Source organism: Felis catus, chromosome A3, assembly GCF_018350175.1.
Source record: "Felis catus isolate Fca126 chromosome A3, F.catus_Fca126_mat1.0, whole genome shotgun sequence".
NCBI classification, from domain to species: domain Eukaryota; kingdom Metazoa; phylum Chordata; class Mammalia; order Carnivora; family Felidae; genus Felis; species Felis catus.
This window is the reverse complement of record NC_058370.1, coordinates 117,549,489-117,570,550: the sequence shown is the minus strand read 5'-3', so window position 1 is coordinate 117,570,550 and position 21,062 is coordinate 117,549,489. Positions and strand designations below refer to the sequence as shown.

Here is a 21,062-nt window from a genome sequence, read left to right as displayed (position 1 = left end):
GGTTTCCATTTAAAGGTCACTGTCTTCAAGAGGATTTCCCTGACCCGTGGCATCCCTCAGAACACCTTGTGCCCTTATGACTTTTGAATTAATTATTTTATATGATGTATCAAGTACCTCTGTCTCCCATGGAAACATCAGCTGGAGGAGGGCGAGAGCGATGTCTGTCTGTCCTGGCACATCATCAGATCATCCTAATCTCTAATCTGGATTAGAAAGATGAGTTCCTAAGGGTGCCTGGGTGGCTCTGTCGGTTAAGTGTCTGACTGGATTTTGGTCACCATCAGGTCACCATCTCGCGGTTTGTGAGTTCGAGCCCCACATGGGGCTCTGCGCTATCCATGCGGAGCCTGCTTGGGATTCTCTCTCCCTTTCTCTCTCCCCCCCCTCTCTGTCAAAAAAAGATAAATTAAAAAAAAAAAAGAAAGATGAGTTTCTAAAATGCAAGTGTGCTTAAAATTCTTCCTCTTCACACTCAGGTTAAAGTCAAGCTACTCCATGTCGCCTCCAAGGCCCTGCATGCTCTGGCCCCATCTCCCACCTGCCTCCCCTTCAGTGTCCATCTAGACACTATGTCTTTCAGTGTATTAAAGCGGCTGAACCTTTGCCTCCAAGGTTTCAGATATGAAATGATGAAATGATATGCTTTGCAGATTTGTATCCATCCTTCAGCTCTTAGCTGAGAGCTCTATTGATTGGTTGACTGGCTTGTTCATTCATCCTGGTTCTATGTGCCAGGAACTCTCTTAAGTCCTAAGGAAATGGATGAATCAGACAGATGCGGGTCCCCGTCCCCCTGGTCTCTTCCCTGACCACCCAAACCCTGAGGCTCGGTGATGTGTCTCTTCTACGGCTCCCCTGCCTCTCTGAAAAATCCACAGTATTGCCTGATCACACGTCGTAATGACGGTTCCCCTGTCTCCCCTGCTAGCTCATGAGCTATTCGTTGAATGAATTTATGAACAAAGTCCTTTTCTCACAATAGTTCAAAGAAATAGGAAATGCCATAGAGTGGATTCGCTGGACCACAAATACCGTGAGCAGGAGGCACAGGGCACCATGGACAAGGGGGTGGGGCCAGAGGCAAAGGCAGCAAGAGAGGTCTCTCCTCCTCCTCCTTCCTCAGGAAGTTACAGAAAGTGTGGTCTGAGAAATGTGTGTGGAACCGGACACAGATTCTGTTTATTCTATAACCAGAATAGGTAAACCCAACGAGGCTGAATGGTTGGCGGTTGCCAGGGGCGAGGGAGAAAGACGAAAGGGGAGTGATAGCTTCGTGGGGTTTTCTTTGGGGATAATGCAAATGTTTCAAAAGTAGGTACAGGTAGTGGTTACACAACATCGTGAATGTACTGAATGCCACTGAACTCTATACACTTTTAAGATGATTAATGCTGTTCTGTGAATTTCACCTCAGGAAGGAAGGAAGGAAGGACAGGCAGACGTGTAGCTGGAGTGAGAGGTGGGTGTGTGGGGGCAGTTTCTCTTCCTCTGCCAGTCCCTGATGGGGGCACGGTGACGCCTAGGACTCTGGGGCTGGCTGAGTCAGCTCCGAAAGGAGGAAGGGCTTCCCAGAGCCACCTGGTTCTCCTCCAGGTCCAGGTAAGCTTGGGACACCCGGACACTGGCCCCTGTACGCACCTGGGCACTGTGCAAGAGCATCACAAGCCTCTCAGCTGCAGGGACCAGATGGCGGTCTTTCCCGGATGGGGCGGAAAAGGAGTGCTTCGGGACACATCCGCACCAAGAATCAGTTCTCAAAAGCAATGGCGAGTAAGTGTGAATGTGTTTGTGAGGGCCTGTCTAGCGGATGGGCAATGCCGCCCGAGGAAACCGCCCATAATTTGGAACCAGAAGGATTGCTTGTTGGTCCCTGCTCTGCCAACTAATGGCTACGTAGTCATAAGTAAGGCACTTTTTAGTTCTGAGTAAAAAAATTAAAGCCACACGATTACTGGCGGAGAGACAAAACGGTACAGCCACTTTGGAAGACAATTTGACAGTTTCCCACAAAACTAAACCTCTTTATAAACCTGCAATGGTGTTCCTAGGTATTCATCCAAAAGAGTTGAAAACCCTGCGTGCAGATGTTTATAGCGGCTTTATTCATAAATGCCAACCAAGATGTCTTTCAGTGGATGGATGGGTAAATGAATCGTGGTCCATCCGGACACTGGAATATTCTTCAGCACTAAAGAAATGAGCTGCCAAGCCATGAAAAGATATGGAAGAACCTTACATGCCTATTACTCTGTGGAAAGAAGCCAAACCACAAAGGCTACAGCACTGTACGATTCCAACTACGTGACATTCTGGAAGAGGAAAAACTACAGAGACAATAAAAAGATCAGTTGCCAAGGGTTAGTGGGCTTATATGGGAAATCTTTGCATACTCCTCTCAATGTTGCTGTCATCCTAACGCTGCTCTAAAAAAAATAGTTTATTTAAAGAAAAAGGGACTGGAGGGGTGCCTGGGTGGCTCAATCGGTTAAGCGTCCAACTTCGGCTCAGGTCATGATCTCATGGTTTGTGGGTTTGAGCCCCGCGTCAGGCTCTGAGCGGACAGCTCAGAGCCTGGACCCTGCTTCGGATTCTGTGTCTTCCTCTCTCTCTCTCTCTCTCGGCTCTTCCCTGCTCACACTGTGTGTCTCTCTCTCTCTCAAAAATAACTAAACATTTAAAAAAATAATTTAAAAAAATAAAAAAGGGACTTGAAAAAAAAAAAAGCTCTCACTGTCGAGGGCTCAGTCTTCAGGAGCAGGGCTCTGAGCATTGCACATCCGTGTGGCATTTAGTCCTTATAACCATCAGATGGCTGACGTGTCCAAGGCCAACCAGCTGGTCATTGAAGAGCCACAAGTGACTCTGGAGCACCCGCTCTTGGCCACCTCTCTGCCCCAGCTGAGTGTGGAAATGATGATGATGCCCTCCCCTGCCTGGGTGGTTATGAGCAGTAAATGGGCCTGGGTGGAAAGGTCCTTTGGAGAGGCTTCCAGAGAAGCTATTATTTGATGGCGTGGAAGAGGAGGAAGTTGCTGTGTAAAGGGTATGCGTGGAAGGCTCTTGGAAAGAGGAGCTCAGTTTAAACTCAAGGCAGTCACCGTTCTCAGGCCTGTGAGAACCAAGCATGTGGATTGTGGGGGTGCCAGGCTCTGGCCTCTTACCCTGGCGCTCCGGGGTCCTGGGGGCAGGCCGGGGCCATCCCCACCCATCCCCTGCACTCCTGGCCGGGAGCCCAGTCCTCGTGGCCTCTCCGGCCTGGCAGTGAGGCGGAGCGTAACGAAACCCTGGTGGCTTCCCCTGATTTTTCCCGCTGAGGATGGAGTGCAGAGCAGACCCGGAGGGGTCTAGAGCCACGTTAGCGGCCATTCAAGGCTTTCAGTTGTGCCGGGTCACTCGTTAGCTGCATGGCCTTGGACAAATGGAAAATGGAATTTCCAAAATGAGGATTCAAATACCGACCGCGCAGGGTTGTTGTAGGATTACATGAGATAATGTGCGTAAGGTGACTCAGATGCAGTAAACCTTGCATAATGATTAATGCTATCATTAGGCAGCCGTCCTTCCTTATTACAACATGAGGGACAGGGACCCAGACGAGGGATGGGGACCCAGAGATTAGAAGCAAGTCATTCAAGGCCTCGCAGCCAGTTCGCGGCAGGTCTGGGCTTCCTCTGCAATCATCTCCACCCCTGCCTTGGTCAAGCCTTTTCTGAGAATCCCTCACCCAGGGGTGAATTGACAGGGGTGCATTTCACACCTGAACGATGCCCCCTCGCTCGCTCGCTCGCTTGGGCCATGGGATTACAAAGCTGCAGGCTGTTACTGTTTCCCAGCTCTGCCACTGATTTGCAAACCGGGGTGATTTGGTTGAGCTCCTCTGGACTGAGGCTCTACCCGGCTTCCTGGGAGACGGGCCTCCTGTGGGAGACAGCTGGGCTCCAAGGGATCAGCACATCTCTCTCTCTCTCTCTCTCTCCCTCTCTCTCCCTCTCCCTCCCCTTCCTTGAGTGAGTTTAGCATTCCAGAGCCCCCAGCCTGCAGCCGGAATCAGTATCCAGATACCACCCACTCCCAGCTCTCCCGAATGGACCCGGACTCATCAACATTTCTCTGACTTGGTGACACTTAGCCCCGCCTCTGAAAAGTGCAGCCTGGGATACAGATCTTCTGTCCAGTTAAAGTGACTTAAAAGTAATTCTTTTTGGAAATCTTCACAGCCATTCCAGAGATCATGACGGACACCTCGGCCCCGCGAAACAGAGCTGAGGAGTTCTGGCTCCCATAAAGCTGTCTCTGACACCCCAAAGCCAGGCATTGACTGACTAACAGTCTTTGCCCCCCGGGGCAAACCTTCCTGCTGGTGCCTCCGCCCCTCTGGAACCCCCGCTTCCTCCTTGTCCTCCTCCCACCCGGGAGGCCATGGCTACTGTCCTTCCCCACTCCCCAGAGCCAGCTCTCCTTTGGCGTCCCTTTGCCCTGCTCCCAGAGCCACCCCAGGAGCAGGGGTGAGGTTAGAGACACGGTAGCATGGGACCCTGAAGGGGCCCTCTGCCTGCCAAGCCCAGCTGGGGCATCCATGGAGAGTCCACACGAATGACCCCCAGCACTTAAGCAGCGGGCCTCCAATGCTCCAGCTGTTCCAAACACTTACCAGATGGTAATCTATCATAGCAGATACTATCATTACTCCCCTTTAGAGATGGGGAGATTGAGACCCAGAGAGGCGAAGTAACTTGTCCAATGCCACACAGCTTGAAACTGGCAGATTTGAGATTTGAGCCCATCATCTGGGCCAGTGTGCCACTGGAACACCGGAGACGGCCACTCCCTTACTTAATTCCACTCACCCGTCACCTCTTCCCTTGGCCACTGACAGGTGCCTTCTGTCATGTCTACAGCCACATCCTCGGGACACGGCTGTGTTCTCGCTGCAAGAAAGGACAAGTGCCCGGGGCGGAGGGCCCCAGGTTGAAGCCCCTCTGCCTGCTTTCCCTGCCCCGCGGGCCCAGTCTCCTCCCCACCTGGGAACCCTTCAGGGATGCTATGATCTGAACGTTTGTGTCCCCCCGCCAAATTCATGTGTTGAAAGCTAACCCCCAAGGTGATGGCATTAGGAACTGGGGCCTTTCGGAGGTGATTAGGTCATACACGGGCTTAGCGCCTTTATAAAAATGGCCCCAGAGAGATCCCTCGCCCCGCTTCTAGCATGTGAAGACACAACAAGAAATCAGCAGCCTGCAACCCAGAGGACCCTCAGCCGGCCATACTGCCACCCTGACCTTGGACTTCCAGCCTCCAGCCTCCAGAAATGTGACAAATAAATTCTCGGGTTTATAAGCCACTGACCTGGTCTGTGCCATTTTGTTATAGTGGCCCCAAAGGACTAAGAGTAGTGGCTTAGTGTGGCCACCTCGCTGCCAGGACGATCTGAGGCAGCGGGTCTGGGGGCAGGTCTGGAAGCACTCTCAGCTCGGAGGGGCCGCCTGAGACCGTGGCCTGCAAACCTGCACCTGCTTCCGGGCTGAGGATGTGAATGGGACACCCAGAAGTGGGGGGCGGGAGGGGGTGAGGGAAGGAATTGCCTCCAGCGCCGGCCCTACCTGTCATCTTCTCTGCATCAGCTGCTCTAGGAGCAGACCCTGCCCAGCCCCCTGCCACCTTCTCCTTGCCTTGTCTCCTCCAGCCCGGACCCTCTCTTCCATCAACACACACAGCCTTGGTTCACTTCCATCCAATGAGGAAATGCCCACGACACCGCTCGGCACAGGGCCCGGCAGGTAGGGGCTCAATAGGTGCGAGCTTCCTTTCCTTTTGCCCGTCAGCTCCCCTGGGCCTGGCCGCGGCCACGCAGCCGGGTCATTCGCCTTTAGGCCTGCTGTCATGGGTGACACTCTTCTCCCTCCTCTCCACCTAGGAAACTCTTTCTCCTCCTTCAGAACTCAACAGAGGTGTCGCTTCAGGCGGTGAGGGGCCCCCACCCCGGCTGCCACAGTGCTCTGCTCACGCTTCTCAGAAAACTTTCCTAGAGGTTCTGATGCTGTGGGTTTGTTTGGTGTCTCTAGGCCCAGCTCCAAAGGGTGAGTACACATCTCTTCCTTTTGTCTTTGACTTACTTAAAATTCCTAAAAATTGCACAAGTAATTCATGAGTGTGTGCATACTGTAAAAAAAAAAAAAAAGGCACAATGCACAAAAATATAAGCCCCAATCCCTCCCCAGAAAACACCACAGTTAATAGCTTTGTGAGTATAAATCTGTATAAATTGATTTAGTATCTTCTTACACAAATGAGATTAACCTACGTACATTGTTCTATGGCTTGCTTTTGTCATTTAATAATAGATTGTATGGCGGCGCCTGGGCGGCTTAGTCCGTTGAGCGTCTGACTTCGGTTCAGGTCGTGATATCCCAGTTTGTGAGTTCAAGCCTGGCATCAGGCTCGCTGCTGTCAGCACAGAGCCAGCTTTGTATCCTCTGTCCCCCTCTCTCTGCTCCTCCCCCTCTAGTGCTCTCTCAAAAAAAAATTTTTTTTAAATAATAGATTGTATGTGTGGTAGGCAGAATAATGTCCCTTCTCCCAAAAATGTACATGTTCTAATCCCCCAAATCTGTGAATATGTGACCTTGTATGGTAAAAGGGACTTTGAAGAAAAGTCCTGAGGAAAGAAAGGTTATTTATGCTGGATCATCTGGGCGGTCTCAACGTAAGCATAAGGATCTTTGTAAAAGGGAGGTAGGAGGGTCAGAAAAAGACAGATTTGAAGATGCTACTCTGTTGGCTTTAAAATGAAGAAGCAGTGGGGGTGCTGGGTGCTCAGGTGGTTAAGCGTCCGACTCTTGGTTTTGGCTCAGGTCGTGATGTCACAGTTCATGAGTTTGAGCTACGCATTGGGCTCTGAGCTGACAGCGTGGAGCCTGCTTGGGATTCTCTCTCTCCCTCTCTCTCTCTCTACCCCTCTTGTGCTCATTCTCTCTCTCTCTCTCTCTCTCAAAATAAATAAATAAACTTAAAAAAAATAAAATGAAGGAAAAGGACACAGACAAGGAAGGCGGGTATCTTCTAAAAGCTGGAGAAGGCAAGGAAATGGATTCTCTGGAGCCCTCAGAAGGGAATACAGCTCAGCAGACCCCATGTTTTTAGCCCGGTGGGATTTTTGACCTACGGAACCGTAAGATAATAAATTTGTGTTATCTTAAGCCAATAAATTTGTGGTAACTTGTTATAGCAGCAACAGAAAACTAATGTGCGCTTGAGGTGGTGTATTAGATTGCCAGGGATGCCATAGCAAAATGGCACAGACTGGATGGCTTAAAACAACAGAAATTTATCTTCTCATAGCCCCAGAGGCTAGGAGTCCAAGATCAGGTGCCCACAAAGTTAGTTTCTCCAGACGCCTCTCTCCTCATGCAGATGGCCATCTTCTTGTTACCTCTTCACGTGTTCCTTTCTCTGTGTGCCCATCTTTTTGTCTCTTCCTTTTATAAGGATACCAGCGAGAGTGGATTAGAGTCCCACCCTAATGGCCTCCTTTTAACTTAATCACTCCATTAAAGGCCTTATTTCCAAGTAAATTCCAATTCCGAGGGATTGGGAACTAGGCTTCCGCAATATGAATTTGCAAGAGACGCAATTCCACCCATAACGTGTGGACAATCTCATTCACTTTCCAAAGTCACCCAGTGAATTAGAACCATGATTATCATAATTTTATAGGTAAGGAAACAGGCACAGAAAGGTTAAGTTACTCACCCAAATTTACACAGCAAGTAAGTGGCAAGGCCAGTCTGGGAATTGACTGTTTATATACTTCACCCATTTTTCTATGAGGTGATTTTTCTTTTTGGTTTGCAGGTGCACAGGTGTTCAGTAAGCATTGATTGATTGAAGGAATGAGTGGGAGCAGTTCCCAGGACTCCTAGAAGAACATGGGCCAGGCTGGGCCAAGCTTGGGTTTCCCTTCCTACCTCTCCAGGCTAGCGATACTTACCTCCAGGAGAAAACCAAAAGACAAGCAGGAGGTGGGTGCCCACAGAGGATGGTGGGAGTGGGAAGGTACCACCCTCTATTCATCAACTGAACACAATCCCGGGAGACTTTCTGGAGGAGGGCGATGGTCTGGTGTCTCCTAACCCTCGGGGAACCATGGCAGACAATTTTGTAGCTTGGGGTATCCCATGGACAGTCCTGGGGTGCTAGTGCCGAATCTCTCTACCTCCAATTCCACATTCCAGGTTCCAGGTACTCAGGTGTCTCAAGAGAGCTCTTCCTCAATATGAAAAATCTAGGCCAGCTGCAAAGAAGAGATGGTAGATGTCTCTGCCAGCTGTCTCCTGGACATTGGCAGGTGGCCAACACTCACAACCCAGGCAGGGCTTGCCTTGACCTGGCCTGACAATTCATTCTGGTCACTGTGGCAAAGGGAATAGCTACCCAGGAGGCTTAGGCAGGTCTGTGGCTAGCTGCCCAAATCAATGGGAATGCCCCAGTTACCTCTCAGGGAGGGCAAACAATGATGGCCTCAACACACTCAGCCCTCAGATCAGAGATCCAGAAGAACTTCCCATGTCAGACCTTGCAATGGTTCGGGGGCTACTATACTCACCCACAGCCCTGCTTCTTGACCCCTTCTCTCTACTCCATCCTAGTCTGACATGGATTAGATAGTAGAGACACTCAGCAAAAACTCTGTCTTGATCCAATATGGCGCTCAGCGTGGGGAATCTGGGGTCCAAATAGGAGCTGGATAATTCCCATGTCTGCATAGGCTCTTGGTGTGAAGAAGTGTCAATATCACGGAGTCCATTCTTCCTACTTGGTATTCTAAGGGTTGAGTTTCCTATATAACATTTCCAGAGCAGAGTGGTTACTCAGTCTTTGCGTGAACTCCTCCAGTGATAGGGACCTTACCACCTTACAAAGCAGCTAGTTTCATCCCCCGGCAGTTCTCATTGCTGGAGAGTTCACCTTTACATGATCCTTCCTTACACCGTGTTGCATCTGTTTCCTGCTCTCTCCGTCTATGGTCCCCACAGAAGATGGCCATTCCCTGTCCTTCATGGCTTTTCAGAGATTTGAAGGTAGCTACTGGGTCACTTCCTCTAAGAAAGAACATCATGGGGATTAACAGGAGGAAAATCCAGTCCTTTCAGACCTCAGGGAGGGTTTGCCCTGCTACAGAGAAACTGCTTTTCTATCCTTCTCTATGGGCCTGTGCACGGGCCCAGGGCAACAATATGGTGAGTCTCTAGGCTCTTTGGACTACAGACACATAGCAAGCACATAGCCTTGCTAGGTGGGAGAACCTCAGCCTACTGTCTTTGTCCCAGGGGAGTGTTTCTGGGTCCCGGGAACCTGGCGATAAGGACATGGTGTCCTAGAGAGAGAGAGCTCTGTACTCAGAATTTGACCACAAGGCCCCCAGTCTTGGTTCCACCCCTTCCTGGTTGGGATCCTATAAGCAGGTTGCTTAAATTCTGAGCTTTAGTTTTGCCCTTTGTAAAATGGGAAAATATCTCATTGTGTTGCTATGAGGATCAAATGACATCATACATAGGAAGATGCTTTGTCAACCAAAACATACTCTACAAATGATTAGCCAATTCAAGTGGTTAGTAAAAGGGCTTGCAGAGCTTAGAGCTTCGTTGGTCTGGGCCTTCCTAGCGGATGAGTGTCTGGAGCACAGCTGGTTTTAAGAAGGCTTCTGACTCCTTCTCAAACCCCATGGCTGGTCTGTGGCACCTGGAGGAGTTCTCTACTGAGGGTTCATGGCCCCCATCCTGTATGACTCCTGCAGGGCCGCTGTGCCCACATCTCCAGAGAGGACTCCGGCCCAAGTACCTTAGCCCAGGCTTTGGAGACCCGGAAAGAGTGGGTAAGCGTCACAAAGTCGAGGTTTGGGGTTGGGACTGGGCAGGAGGTGCAAGGCAGGGTCTCTGGGCTTGTAACTGGCTCTTCATTCTCCTCAGAGGCCCCAGGGCTGCCTGCCCAGAGCTGTGTCTGCCCAGCCTCTGCCATCACTCCCTGCCTAGCCTTTAATTTAGACAGAGTTTAATTCTAACCCCCCAAACTTGAATGGGTTTTATTGAGACCAGCAGTGGAGGGACTGAGAGGGAACACAGCCTAATGACAGTGGAGGAATTACAAAGCGAGAGGGTCTCATTTAATCCAACCCCCTCATTGGGCAGATGAGGCCCCAGGAGGGGAAGGCTGCCCCAGGCGGGTGGTGGCCAGGTCGGGTTTTCTGTGTTTCTGCGTGGGGTCTCCTGTGCCCCAAGCCAGGGCTCTTTCCTGAAAGCTTCCTTGGCTCTGTGCAGACTCTGTGCCTCCAGCCTGTGGCCCGTGACTCCATCTGGGCTCCCTGACAGGCCTGAGTCCGTGACCGGGCAAAGATGGATGCCGCCCTCACCCTCCCGGTGTCATGGGAGCAGAAAGGCCAGGAGCCTCCACAAATAGCAGCATGTTGCCACCTGCCTACCCCCAATCCGGTTTATCCTGAGTTAGCAGAAGCCCGTGAGGTGTACTTCCCAGGCGGGGCTGGGCTGGGCAGCCCGTCCTTCCTCATGCCACACGGGGCCCCGAGGGTGGCAGTGCTGCAAATGGGGGGAGGGGGGGATCCTGGAGGAAGGGGAGCCAGGTCTGGATTATCTAGGGGGTGCAAGCTGAGGTGGGGCTGGGGGGCAGGCAGACTGTTTCAGGGGGCACGTCCCTACCCACAGGGGGCAGCACCTACCCCAGGGGGCAGGAACATGGGCCAGTGGGGGCATTTGCCCAGCTGTAGTCACATACTGGGCAGGCTAGGCTATGCCGGGGTCCTCCTCTCTCTGGCTGCCCATCCTCTCTGCTTGGGCTCCCAGCTATAAAGCAGGAACAAGTCCCATCCCTTACCTGCCTGGGGGGACATTGAGCAGGAGTGAGATAATGTCTGCAGGCTCAGCCCTCCACGGAGGGAGGCAGCCTCTAAACACAGGTCTACTTTTACTGCCTAGAGCTCTGCCTGGCTCCCTCTGGGGGCCCCTGCTGCTCCCTGACCCCCAAGGAGACGGGAGCCTGGCCAGTGTGTAGGCCCCACGGACCCATCCTAGACAGAGTGGAGGGAGCCCCCGAGCTCCAGCACCCAGTTCTTAGAGCCGTGGGCCTGGATTAACTCCTCACAGCCCATTGTTCAGGGTTCAAGGAGCCACCGCCCCCTCCTGGCATTCTGGTTCCACCAGGAGTCTGGGCGGCTGGGCGTGGCTGGGGCCTAATGAGCAGGGTGTGCCCCGAGGACTTGTTAGGAGCTGGGTGACAGCTGTAGGCAGGTCCCCACCCACGGCCGGTGGGCGGGCCGTCTTGCACAACCGTCACCTGCGCGAGGCACCACATGGCATCTTTGCCAAGGGTTTATTTTTAAAAAACAAACGCTCGTCTTTGGTGGTAGGGCTGGGAAATATTTCTAAATACTTAAAAGACATCTCGCTAACACTTTTTAACGCCCAAATCTACTGTTCAGGAAAGCGATGCAAGTTCATAGGGTTTCCAGCCCATTACAGAGATGCTAGAATGCCCAAGCCATAACTGGGTTCTTGTCTCCTCCAGCTAAGCCCTTGCCCGGGACTTTCAAAAGCAAGAAGCTTCTGCAGTCACTGGGGAATCATGGGCAGGGGCCTCACACCTTGGCCATCCCCCATGTCTGTGTCAGGATGAGTTCCTTGCTCTCTGGCTCTGTGTGGGCAGACACAACTGCTGCTGGGCCACCTTGTCCTTTCGAGGGCTGAGCATCGTTGGCAGGAGACAGGGCTTCCTGCGCCTGCCTGGTTTCCATAAGCAGCGCCGTCACCTAAGATCTCCAGCAGACCATGGAGTTCTGGACGAAATCAGTCCTCCAAGGAACGACCAGCCAGATGCAAGGGGCTGTCCATTTGCTACTGAGAGTCTTTAGGGGACACTGCACTGTTGTTGAGATGCCGGTCTCCCGTGCCTTTCAGCACAGGTTGGTTTTGTGGGTATGTGGGAGTGGGTCCGTCGAGGACCGTTGCTGAAATACCTGCGCATTTCACCATTGCGTGTGCACCTGGAGTCTTGCCTTCCGGGTTCTGCCTGTCGCTGGGAGGCCTCCAGTTTAGAAATGGGGTTGGGGGATCAGAGGCCTCCAGGGGAAGGCTACGGAGAAGATAAGGACAGGCAGGCCTGAGGAGCTGTGGTGCTAAGAACGTGCTCTGGGACCTCTGGTGGATGCTGCTGGGTCCAGCAACACAGGGTGAGCATCTGGGGACACCAGACTTGTGGGAGGTGTGCGGCAGGGCCCAGAATCAAGGTTGTTCCTCTGGACTCTCTTTCCCATATCACAAGCGCCCAGCTTTGCAGTTCGCTGTGGCAGGCTCTGAGGTATTGAGATCAAACCTCCTTTGGGGGAGCTCTTGTCAGCCCAACTTCTGATCTAGCTCCAGCCCAGTTCTCTCTTCCGAGTCCCAGACCCGGTAGAGCTGCCCACCTGACTTCTCTTGCCTCGTCTTCTCAGGGCCGTGGGTGGGCACCATCGCCCCTAAGGAAAATGCCCATGGAATACAACACATACCTCTTCCCTGTCTGCGCCCCACGCCCCAGTCCCTGTACTCCAGACACAATGGCCCCCTGGGCTTCTAGGACAGTCGATGCTCATTCTGCCAGATATCTCTGCCATTCACGGTAGTTGCTGTTCTTACCTCTACTTTTCCGATTTATTTCAGAAAGATTAAAATCCCACCTTCCCTCTTCTGGGGAGTACTCTTCATCTAGGCCATTAAAAGCCGTCTCTGTGGAGGAAGTTTCCATTTCCAGCAAGGGAAGGGGATTGTTGGAAAGACTCAGAGGCTGATTCTTAGGGCAGGTGACAGCCATAATTGGAGGCGTCGAGAATAGAAAATCTAGAAGTATCTTCAGTCTTACAAGTAAGACAGTTCTATATTGTGATGAAAGCAATGAGGTGATGGGGGAAGAGGCTATGCCTAATTTAGTAGGAGAACTTGGGCAAGTCCACTCTCCATTCTGAGCCTCAACTTCCCCATCTGCAAAGTGAGAATGATGAATCCCACCTCTCAGGGTATTGTGAGGACCAAATGAGGTACAACCCTTGCGAAAACTTTAACACAGACCCGGCATGCGGGGGATGCTTAATAAATGCCAGCTCTCCTTCCCCTTCTCACAAGGCAGCCATCCACGCCGAGCACCCCGAAAGCGTGTACTTCCCCCCGGGCACTCAGGACCGGTGAGAAGGTAGGGGGCCCCATCAGCAGGATGATGGGGATGGTAAAAACTGGGGCCCTCATGCTTGCGTCCTAATGAGCCCGAGTTAATGAACAGCATGATTCACGATTCGCTGCTTCTCCAGGGTGCCCTTTCTGTGTGCCTTCCTCCCATCTGGGCCCCACAGCTGCTGCCACCCCCATTCCACTGACAACATCACTCCTCAGCCACGCAGCGGGCCTGGGCGTTAGCCACATGTGGGGGGTCGACTCTCGTCCGGCCCTGCCCCAGCCTGGCTCCCAGACAGGCAGAGCCAGAGGGGAGTCCTAGCCAGTGCTGAGGACCTCAGCACAAAAAGCCCTGTGCTCGTGTCTGCCATACATATATGTATATTTTTTTAACAGATGACAGACTTGGCCAAGGCCACGTAGGGTGTTACCTGTGGAGTCCAGGCTCATCACGCCCCCTCACCTTCTTCCTTCCTTGGGCCCTGCCACAGACGACACACACCCGAGGCAGGGCCTGCTCCTCATGGCACACGCAAACCTCTAGGATACTGACTGGGCTTGTGGGGCCAGCTTCTCAGGAAATGGATTCATAGGAGAGGTCTCCTGAACCTTCCAGCTAATTCTCTCTCTGTCCCCTGGGGAGTCAAGGTGGGCAGAGACTGAAATTTAAACGGTCCATGATGTTCTTCAGCCCCAGAGCCAGGCAGCCCTACAGAGAGGACTTCACGTCCACAGGGGCACCAGCTCACTTCTCCACTGTCCCCAGCACACCGCCCATGTCTGCCACCATGACACTGGGCTGATGGAGAAGATGCATGCTGAGTGCAGAGGCATAGCAATGACGGAAGTAGAGAGCAAGGTCACGACCTCTGGAATATTCGAGACCCCCTCCCCCAACCGCACTTTCTCCTGAATGTCTGCCAAGTGAGCAGGATGTTGGGCATTGAGGCCAGGCTTGCAGAGTGACCTCGTCCTCTGCCTGGGACAGAGGGGAGGATGGGCAGGACCCTCCCCATCCGGGAGGATGGCAAGCATGTCACATGATAAGCATGGACCACAGGGCTTCAGGGCTCAGGGTCCCCACCAGCCAGCCCCACCACTGAGCAGGCCTGCAGGGCCCAGAGGGCAGGATGTGGGAGGAGCCCAGTCACCTTGACCAACCCTCCCTGACTGTGTGAGGTGGGGTCTGGGCCCAGGGAGTGGGGTGGGAATGAGAGAGACCCTAAAGACCCAATATGAAGACACAAGAAATGAGGCTCTTTAGGGTAGGATTCATCAGAAAGTTGTTCCGGAACTTCTCTTCCCTAGTAGTACGAGCAATATCAGCATTTGAGACCTTCCCTTCAAAACCCATCATGGTGCAATCTGGAAAGCCAGGACACTGTTGGGGGACACTCACTGCCAACAGTCAGATAGCAGGTGCCCCGAGAGCAGGATCATGGCAATACTTGCATGTTTTATTTTATTTCCTATTGTACTGTTTTGTGATCCAATGTAACCTGTGATTTACCTTGGCCCTTCTGTTTCAAGGGGCCACATAAATATTATATTAAGAAGTTAAGGGGCTCCTGGGTGGCTCAGTTGGTTAAGTCATGATCTCATGGTTCGTGGGTTCTAGCCCTGCGTTGGGCTCTCTGTGTTCTGTCGGCTCGGAGCCAGCTTTGGATCTTCTGTCCACCTCTCTCTCTGCCCCTCCTATGCTTGTTCTCTCCCCACCCCCCAAAATAAATAATACTTTTAAAAAGAAAGAAAGAAATTAAGCTGTTTGTGTTTGAATCTTCATGAACAAGGTTTGCTAGGTTGTGGTAGCATGTTGTGTTCATTTTTATTGTAAAATACACATAACATAAAATTTACCTTATTAAGTTCAGTCGTGTTAAGTATATTCATATTGTTGTCCAACTGATCTCTATAATTTTTCGTTTTGCAAAACTGAAACTCCATACCCATTAAACACAACTCCCCAATTTGCCCGCTCCCTGGCCCCTGGCAACTGTTTTTTTTTTTATTATTGAGGTGTAGTCTACATACTGTGAATGCATAGATCTTAAGTGTAAAACCTGATGAGTTTTGACAGATGACCATACATACCTATGTAATCATGTATCTAATCAAGGTACAGCATATTTCCATCATCACACAAAGTTGCCATATATCTCATTTTTTGTTTTTCAGTCTTAATTATAATCATAGTCACTTTGTGATAATGATTTCCAGAACATTAGATCCCCAGAACTTTTCTGTCAACACCCACCCCCCTGTCTCAAGGCCACCAATGTCTTGATTTCTATCTTCATGGATTGGCTTTGCCTGTTCTAGATCTCATAAAAGTGGGATTACCCCATATGTATGCTTTGTGCTTCTCTTTCTTTCAACATAATATTGAGGTTCAGCCATGTAGCATCTATCAGTAGTTTATTCATTTCTACTGCTGAGTAGCATACCATTATATGAAGATAACATAATTTGTTTACGTGCCCACCTGTGGATAGACATTTGGGTCATTTCTAGTGTTTTGCTGCTATGAACAAAACTGCTATGAAACTTTTTGGACAATTTTTCTTGTGGATATGCATTTTCAGGTTTCTTGGATAAATACTTGGGAATGGCATCAGTGAATCATAAGGTAGGTGTATATTTCACTTTGTAAGAAACTGCTAGTTTTCCAAGATGGTTGTACCATTTTATGCTCCCGCCAACAATGTATGAGTTCCAGTTGCTCCGTGTCCTTACCAGCGTTAGGTACTGTTGCCCTTTTTAAGTGCGGCCATTCCAGTGGGTGTGAAATGTTATTGCACCTTTCCTAACACAAAGATGTTGAGCAATTTTCATTTGGTTATTGGCTACTTGTAATCTTTTGTGACCTGTCAGGTCAAGTCTTTTGCTCTCTTTCATTTATTGGGTTGATTTTTTTAAAAAAAAATCTTTTTATTATTGATTTGTTGGCATTCTTTATATATTCTGGATACCAGCACTTTGTCAGATATATATATTGTGAATATTTCTTTGCAGACTGGCTTGTCTGTTTTCTTAACAGAGTCTTTGGATTGCAAAAACAATTTTTTTTGATGAAGTCCAATTGATTTTTTTGTAATAGTTTGTGATTTTATGACCTGTTTAAGAAAACTTGGCCTTCTGTCAGGTCATGAAAATTTCTGTCTCTGTTCCCTTTTAGAAGCTTTATAGTTTTAGTTTGTGTGTTTAGGTCTGTGATCCACCTTAAAGAAATTTTTGAGTATGATGTGAGGTAAGGGTGATTGCTCATTTTTAAATATATGACTATCAAATTGTTCCAGCACCATGGAAAATTTAAAAAAAACTTTGCTTTACCCATTGAATTACTATGGTGTCCTTGTTGACAATCAGTTGGCCACACCTGTGTGCGTCTACTTCTGGACTCTTCCCTTGATCCCATTGTCCATTCTTATGCCAATACTGTATGTACTACCTTGATTGCTGTAGCTTAACTGCAGGTCCTAAATCATGTAGTGAAAATCCTCTATGGGGTAGCAAGTTTTTGAAATACCAACTCATTCCTTCCAGTATTTATCCTTCGCCCTTTTCACCACTCAAGCAATTATTTGCTGACTGCCAAGGGGAAGTGAGCACAATCCCAAGACACAGGGAAGGAATAAAGGGAGACTTTTTGGCTTTGGTTCTGAAAATCTAAGTCCTTAGGGGAATAGAGACATAAAGTTTGGGGAAAACAGCATGCTAGAGAGCACCACCCCCCATCCCTACCCTCTACTTCCAGTTAATAGCACTTCTAAGACTACAGAAAAATCCCCTAGGCTGTGTAGAAGGAATTAGAGCAATTACACACCCTTAAATCTGGGGTTAGGATCTCAGGAGCCATGGAGACCTCAAGGAGGCATGGGGCAGCCTTGTAGAGCCCCCCATCTCTGATGGCCCAGGAACAGCAGAATGAATGCTGGACCCTCAATGTGGCCTGGGGAGAGCTGCACCCGGAAGGGGCTGTGGGTCAGAATGATGACCCTCCCAGGAGAGGTTTGGACAGGTGGCCCTGCGGGAAGTCACCCCAGTGCTTTGACTCTCTGTAAAACTCTAGAAAATCAGTCTTGATGCTAAGAAAAGGGGGAGGGGTCACGAATCCACGGCAATTAATGTTTTGCCACTCTGGTGGCAAAGATGTTTCAGCTGAGAAGAAAGAAATGTCTCTTAAACATCTCTGAGTTTACTGCTGAAGGCTTATTCTGGCTTTATATGGATCTTCTAACAAACTGTATTTAAATGACTAAGTCTAATGTTAATAAAAAGTGGGGAGGGGGCAGAAGACCCATCCTTTCTGATGGGAGAGGAGCTGGCTGAGAAGGATCGGGCGCCTGTCTCACTTGTGCTCTAGCCCCTGCCTTTAGGATCTCAGACTTCATCAAACAAATCATCCTCACAATATGTTCTTCTGCGTTCTAGTTTCTCCGTCCTGAAACACCCTAATAAAGTCCTTACATGTAATGCATCACTCTTGAGCAATCTGAAGGACATCACGGTGGATCCCAAGCAACATGTTGATATCCTCACGGAGCCAAGCTCGAGGGTGAGCCCTGTTCCCCACACAGGAGTGATCGTCTGGCAGCAGAGGCTCAGGGTGAGGACGCCATCTTGCCCTGGTTGCAAAGGACATTGAGGTGAGGCTGCCTCAGCCTTCACTGTCCTGGCCTTCCTTTCCACGCCATCCGTGCCCCGACTCCACCCGTATTAGGTATGGGGAAACTGATGCTTCAGCCCTATTTATTAAGTGCCAGGACAGTCCAGTTTGTGTGCTGCTTTGCTTATATTAGAATGCTGAGCCCTTACCTTAACTCCAAGAATGTGAAAATTGGCATTTCAAGACGCGTTGAGTTAACACACCCCTTTGCTGTGATCCCATTTCCACCAAAGGCTCAGAAGTGGGACACACGGAAAATGGAAAACAGACCAAAAATGCCTGCTTGACTGGCACCACGGATTAGGGTGTGCAGGAAAGAATAAACACACAAGCACACTGTAGGTCGGGCCCTGGATTAGGGCCCTTTCAAAGCAGTCCAGGCTAGGCTGCCAAGTTCAGGTTGCCCTGGGCCATGCTGTGCTGTGGTGAGGCCAGGGGTGCTTGGGTCAGAGAAACACAGTGTCCTAGAGCTCAGTGTGAGCCCCTGCCCCCACTGCCCAGGCCTCCCAGAGAGGCATTGGGGCAGTCACCCCAAGCCGAGAAGGCGGTCATCACTCAGGGGTTGGAAACAGGGAAATCGGTCAAAGGACTTCTGGCTCATTGCTAAATCAAGCCGAGCTGCTCTTAGGGTCCCGTGACCCCTTTCCCCCAGAATGGACTCTTGGCACGTGTCTAAGTGGCCCTGCTCAAGGGAGCACTGAACTCATTTACCCTGCCAGCAGTTGGGCCATGACGTGCTCGGCCTCTTACTCATCCTGAAGTCATCAGTCATGTTTCCAGGAGTGTGAGTAATTTGGGGAGGGTGGGGGAGGGGGAGAGGGCTCCCAGGTGGGGGTGGGAGATGTCGAAGCGGCCATGTGGCCCAGATGAGCCCTCAGCCCTCTTACTCCGAAGCTGGATATGCATCCTTAATCTGCTTTCATGTGTGGAGTGTGTGTGTGTAAATGTGGGCAGTTTAAGGAAACTAGAAACCAGAGCAACAGGGACTTCCCCCTTCAGCCCCAAGCAGCTGAGAAAGTGTGGTAGCCCAGAGGAGGGTGCCGGTTCAGTGCCTTTTGGACTTCTTAATAATATATAAACTCACACCAGTCCAACACTCTATTCCATTTGTCCCTCTGTGGGGACTGAAGCTCAGAGAGGTCTGGTGGGTGCAAATGTCCCACCACTGGGAAATATCAGAGATGGGAGTAGAATCCAGATGACTCGACTGGTCTAGACGCTACACCTCTGGACCGTGAAGGCTTCCTTTGACCAGAGGGCTTTGTCAGCCTTTGGGCTTTGTTGTTTTCTGCAAGATCAGTTTTCCATAGCCGGGCTCAGCCCAGACCTGATATTTGTCCCCTGCTACTTTCCACACCACATTCTCACAGAGGTCCCAGCAGCGGGGGTTACGGGTGAGGTCCAATCCTGGATCGTTTCTCCCTCCTGCTCTCAGGTTTGGCTGTCTTAAGGGTGGAATGTGTTCCAAGGCAGTGACAACCCTGTGCCCGAGTTTCTTACATTTCCTGGCACACTCCACCTGCCCGAGAATGGTTGTGATACATCCTTCATTCTCTGGTAGAAGAAACCTGGCAGAAAACACACCTGGAAAAGAAACTTCCATTTTGTGAGCACCTACTATGCTCCTGGACATGGTGCTATGTTTCCCATGTATTATCTTTTTGGATCTTCACAAAAATTCCCTGTATACTACACAGGTAATATTATCCACGTTACACAAATGAGGAAAGTGAGGCTTCAGAGGTTTATAACTTGGGCTCCATCACCCGACTAGTGAGCGAGGGAGGCAAACTTCGAATCCAGATCTGACAGCTAGCTCCATGCTCTCCACTGGATCATCCTGCCGCGGAAAGTCTACACCAGCCTGGGGATTACAGCCTAGAACACCTCATCTGGGCTGCTAACCTCAGATAGACATCAAAGAGACATTGTCATGGGAGAATGGCTTTTTGAGATCAGAGCTTCTTATCAGCTGAATTGTATTTCACCCCCCTTCCCCAAATTCATATGTTGAAGTCCTAATGTGACTGAATTTGGAGACAGGGTCTTTAAAGAGCTGATTAAGTTAAAACGAGGTCATCTGGGCCCTAATCCCATGTGACCGGTATGCTTATAAGAAGAGATCAGAACACAGCCACAGGGAAGGCCATGTGAAGACAGAGAGAAGGCAGCCATCGGGAAAACCAAGGGGAGAGCCTTCAAAACTCCTGAAGATACCCTTGATCTTGGACATCTCTCTCCAGAACTGTGAGAAAATAAATATCTGTGTTTAAGCCATCCGGTCGGTGATGGCAGCCCTTCAGATTAACTCAGAGCCCCTTTTAAAAATCATCTTTGTGGGGTGCCTGGGTGGCTCAGTCAGTTAAGCGTCCAACTTCAGCTTGGGTCATGAACTCGCGGTTCGTGAGTTGGAGCCCCACGTCGGACTCTGCTGACAGCTCAGAGCCCGGGACCTGCTTTGGATTCTCTGTCTCCCTCTCTCTCTGTTCCTCCCCTACTTGTACTCTGTCTCTCTCTCAAACACAAATAAAGATTTTAAAAAACTTTTAAGAAATCATCGTTGTGTTCCTAGCTGCTGCACACAGCAGGCATCGAATCCACGTGTGTTGATTGGCTGATGGAAGGAACTGCCATGAACCCTGTGCCTCTCCAACAGTCAGAAAGAATTCAAATTTTGATTTTTGTACCAGCCTCTGTCCTCCTGTTGAAACTTCCTGTTTCTGAGGAACAGAGATTTTTACAGATCCCAGAGGACATCCAGTAAACCCAACAGCTATTACCAAATAATTCTGGTTTTGATGAGCTCAGCGGGTATGAATCAGAAACAGGCAGAGTGGCGTTTCCTTTGAAATATACCCAAGGTTTAACGTGAGAGGGGAGACGCAAAAATATATTCGGGAATTTATTGCCAGCAAGGAAATATTGGCACTGTTGGCACCCCAGGCCAGCTGGAAATGGTCTCTCCTTCCTTCTGTGTGGACAGGAACCACCATGGGCCTGAACAAGGGAGATGTGGCTATTGCTCACACAGAAACAATCCCTTGGTATCCGGGGGCCCATCCTCATGGTTCTTACCTGGATCTCCTTTTATCAAAAGAGGATTCCAATGGGGACGGTCCTTCCTGGGAGCCCTCATCATCTTGGTGGGCTGTGGCCTCACAGGAGGACGTGGCCTCACTTCCCTC

At 50.3% G+C, this 21,062-nt stretch overlaps 1 long non-coding RNA gene across 3 annotated transcripts; it reads left to right on the top strand.

The window, feature by feature from the left end:
• The first annotated feature begins 2,629 nt into the window (after positions 1-2,629).
• Positions 2,630-20,295, top strand: LOC102901448. Of its 3 annotated transcripts, XR_002155084.3 has the most exons (6): positions 2,630-5,780; positions 5,918-6,080; positions 7,855-8,021; positions 15,794-15,837; positions 17,643-17,931; positions 19,575-20,295. It is a non-coding gene; the product is annotated as an uncharacterized LOC102901448 (long non-coding RNA). The 3 variants fall into 3 exon arrangements; XR_439992.5 differs by lacking the exon at positions 15,794-15,837; XR_002155083.3 differs by lacking the exon at positions 15,794-15,837 and having other exon boundaries at positions 7,855-9,874.
• Positions 20,296-21,062: the final 767 nt, after the last annotated feature.